This window comes from Austrofundulus limnaeus, unplaced genomic scaffold, assembly GCF_001266775.1.
Source record: "Austrofundulus limnaeus strain Quisiro unplaced genomic scaffold, Austrofundulus_limnaeus-1.0 Scaffold30, whole genome shotgun sequence".
Classification (NCBI taxonomy): domain Eukaryota; kingdom Metazoa; phylum Chordata; class Actinopteri; order Cyprinodontiformes; family Rivulidae; genus Austrofundulus; species Austrofundulus limnaeus.
The window spans coordinates 1572681-1577052 of record NW_013952432.1 but is presented as its reverse complement, the minus strand read 5'-3'; the positions used below and the strand labels follow the sequence as shown (position 1 = coordinate 1577052).

Genomic DNA, 4372 nt, shown 5'->3' with positions numbered 1-4372 from the left:
GACCTATCCACATCATCATTTACCCAGAATGCTTTGTGTGTAAATAAAATGGCCCCATCCGTGTCATATATTTTTAAACTTTTATTTTAAAAATTATAAAAACTAAACAGCTACATATTTTTACAGTCTTTGTTTTACAGTTAAAATATATGGTTATCAAATAAAGTCTAATGTTACAACTAATCATGGGTCCCTTTAAGAAATTCATATCTCCTATTGTCTACTAGCTCAACTGCTTAAGCTAAGCTTATTTTATGTTGACAAACAATGTTTTTAATTGTAAGATAACATTATGGGGGACCTCAAATTATACAATATATTTGCATATGACTCTCAGCCACTATTACACCAAATTTCAGCTCAGTATCTAGTTTTGTAAAAAAAGAAAACAAGAAAGTAAATGAAGTTATTTTACAGTGTTTATCAAACAAATGTTCTCAGCTAATAAAACAATCTATTGATTAAAGTTCTTAGAATTTTCTCTTGTGGTCAAGTGGAGAATTCCGGGTCAATACTGTAAAAATACAATTGTCCTTCGTTGACCTTAAAATGAGTCATTGACATTGTGTCAACACAGGTGAAGCAGATCTATATGTGTCAACAYGCTGCACTTCGTTCAGTCACTGTGTATAAGGCATGATGGCTGCAGCTGCCTTATAAATACCACACAAGGGTCAACCAGCGTTTTATCCCCTTAAATACTACACACAGTATCCAGGTGGTTACATGTCTCTATTGACAAATTACCAGTGTTGCTGTTTATCGTTCAGCAAAAGTCACCACAGCAAGCCAATTCACATGAAAGATTTTGCAATTCTTTTACTCAACCTGGGTTGATCATCAGGAATATAATATATTCCTGATGATCAGGAAAACTACATGGACTGTTTTTTTAAAAGTAAAAACATGTTGCTAACATGTTTTCATCATTTAGCTCACTTGTAAAATCTTAGTTAAAAAATCCACTGACATTTTTTATTAGCTCACTGTTCTTAAGTGATGCTAATTGTTTTTACTAAGTATTTAATTTAAATGTTAAATGTTATGTCTAAAATGGTAAATCCTAAGTGTAAATCTAAATGTAAAYGTTAAATTTTAAATGTTTTGGTGTAATGTTAAAGACCACATTTAGGAATTTTGGAATGAAACACAACTGTTGCTGTTGGTGTGCCGCTTCCGTTGTGACATCATCATCCTGTGACATCGCTGCTGACGCTGCTAAAGATGACACTTAAAATTTAAATTCAAAATGTGTTAATTGAAAACAGTATGGATAATACATGTGGTCCGACAGTTTGAAGTGCGACTCAGACACGGCCACAACTACAACTTTGTTGACATGTAGGTGAGACAATAGCAGAGTTAGCAGAGTTAGCAGTTGCTATTGTCTAAGGATGATAGCACCAACAATGAAGGCTGTTTTCCATTTCCATCCATCCATCCATCCATCCATCCATCCATCCATCCATTTTCTTCTGCCTATCCGGGGTCGGGTCGCGGGGGCAGCAGCTTCAGAAGGGAGGCCCAGACCTCCCTCTCCCCAGCCACTTCTTCCAGCTCCTCCGGGGGAACTCCAAGGCGTTCCCAGGCCAGCCGAGAGACATAGTCCCTCCAGCGTGTCCTGGGTCTTCCTCGGGGCCTCCTCCCGGTGGGACGTGCCCGGAACACCTCACCAGGGAGGCGTCCAGGAGGCATCCTTACCTGATGCCCGAGCCACCTCAACTGGCTCCTCTCGACGTGGAGGAGCAGCGGCTCTACTCTGAGTCCCTCCCGGATGACCGAGCTTCTCACCCTATCTCTAAGGGAGATAGGGTGTAAAATCCTATCCTAGGTGTTTTTCCATTTCAAAACACCTAAATGGAAGCTATAATATTTAGTCACATCATGTACATTTTACACATTATTTAGGATTTAACATTTAGATATAACATTTAACAGTTAAATTTAACATTTAATAAAACATAGCAAAATGTAAAAATAACTAGCTAAATAAAAAAATGCAAGATGAATTTTTAAACAAAAAGTGAGTTAAATGATTAAACAATGTGTTAGTGACATTCGTTAACATTTTGTTTTACACTTAGCACCCCATAAGACCATGCCACTGACCACCGAGCTGCTGCAGCACCAAGACACCAGCCAATAATGACCACATGAGTGGGTCCTTTCAGTTCCARAACAGGTAGAACTTGGACAGCATGTGGAAATATGATTTGTTTGCTCAGAGAAATGAACTGAGTTGGAAAACCAAAAATAGCCTGGACAAATCAAAGCAACAGAATACTGTGGAGAGATGCCCATATGGCTGAAAAGATAACAGATTTTGGACTTATGCAGCTTTTATGGTGGATTTATTGAAAAAAAAGCCATTGTCTTTGAGATTTACGGGGATTTTGTCTTTAAAAAGAACTGGCCTATTTTTTAAAACTACGACTCTGCACATTATTGATCCATTCAAAACAGACTACTTATCTCTAGGCAATGAGACACATTTAGCTCGTTCTTTTTGCTCAGACATGCTGTCCATCCTGTCCATGTGAGCAAAAGTCAAAAGAAGCATGTCTTCTTGGAAGATCCATCATTTAGTGATAAAGAAAACTGAACTGGTTTCCATTGAAGGACTGTTAAGGATGTTCCCTGGTGGATGTCCAGGCCTGCTATTGGCCCCATGGTGGGTCACACTGCAGCGTAATGTCTTTAAGTGCTGACGTGCAAACAAGTTCATGATAACAACATAGATATCCAACTCTTTCAAATGGGAACTTCCAAACTTATGTTGCGCAAGAAGCACAAAAATTGGAGTGCAGTTGTGTGGTGCAAAGACTGAGGAATAACATGAAAGCATGATTAGGTGAAATAAAACAGAGCAACTAGAAACCACCAGAACCTCCTTTATTCCAATTACCTCACAGCAGAGAAAATAACAGGCAGAAAACAACTACCATTAAAAAGGTATTTGCATCTCAAACTAAGCCTCTAAAAGAGGCTACTTTCATTTTCAGACAGAGGAGATAAGGTTTCTGCAAAAAGCTCATTATAAAACGCAACCTTAATGAAGAATAAAAATGAGTGGTACTCATTGGTTCTATTCTGCAGAGGAAAAAAAAAGAAAAGAAAGAACGATCAGCATCTGCTGCCAAACAAGCTGTCATGTGGTTGCAATTATGAAAGATTTCATGAAATTAGTGCCAAAAGAAACAGGAATGTAAATGTGTGAAGCTTGTTAATAAATGCGTTCTGCTATATGGTATCACAGGTGGGTTCTTTCTCAAGAATAGTTTCATCTGAAATTCTTGCAAGAACACAATTATTTGCTTGTCTTGTACATTGTTTATTATTAAAGTGGGCTCTACAAATAATGAAAAAAGTCTGATTTTTACTTTACGTAACTCTGACTGCTTTGGATTGTTTTCACAGCAAGTCTGAACAGGAAATTCATGTAGAAAACACAGTTACTGCTGATGAAGCATGCTGAAAGATTGTGCCTTTCCCTCAGGAACCAGCAGAAAGTGATGTAAGACATGTAAAAATCAAAGGAAATTCTGCTCTGAGTTGAAGAATATACAACTGGGTTTGAATTTAACAGCTTTACTTTATTTTAAAAGATCCTATTAAGAAAACCTAAATACAAAATAAGAAACAGGTGCAGGGCATGTTAATCATACTGGTTGTACAGAAATAACTGGAAATATGTATTAGACAAAATTCCTCACAATGCTAATTATTGATTATTTCCATGGATAGCATTAAAAAGGGCTGATAGAGTTTATCATGGTTTGAAAAGTATTATTGACAGCATGTTTGCTGAAACACACCATGAGCCACAAAGTTCAAATTTGGTAGTTGTACAAAAAACATTTAGTTATTGACATTTTTATGGCTTCAAGAAATAAAAGTAGTGACAGAAAATGGATAACAAAATGCAGGTGGCTGTAATGCTGGTTGACGTCACTCTGAGAAAAGCGATTGGCACTTATCATAAAAGGGCTGGAAAAAAAGAAACATATGTATGAATAGCTGAAACTATTTAAATACTCAAAGATCTGTAATTTTAGTTATCCCAAGAGCTCTTGAACTTCCAGTGTTTATTTGGTGTATGTAGATGCAATTATACTAACTTTATTAAAGTTCAGAGTGAAGAAGGAAGATCTGAGAATTTCYTTCCCTTGTTTTTATTAAACAAAAGTTTTTTATATGAAAGAAATTAAAGGATATGATATTAACAGGGATAATGATGACATATTACTGAGTTCAAATAATGCTCTTAAGACAATTATTTGTTTATCTTGTATAGTTAAATTAAAGCCTAATGTAATATATGTGATTGTCACTGAACTAAGAAACTAATATTCAGTTCTGATTTCTACTGAAG

The 4372-nt window shown here is 36.3% G+C and overlaps 1 protein-coding gene across 2 annotated transcripts in view; it reads right to left on the bottom strand.

Moving 5' to 3' along the window:
* Positions 1–4372, bottom strand: part of gpr158a (G protein-coupled receptor 158a) — a gene marked incomplete at its 3' end in the record, with an annotated part of 70655 nt that overhangs the window by 27699 nt on the left and 38584 nt on the right.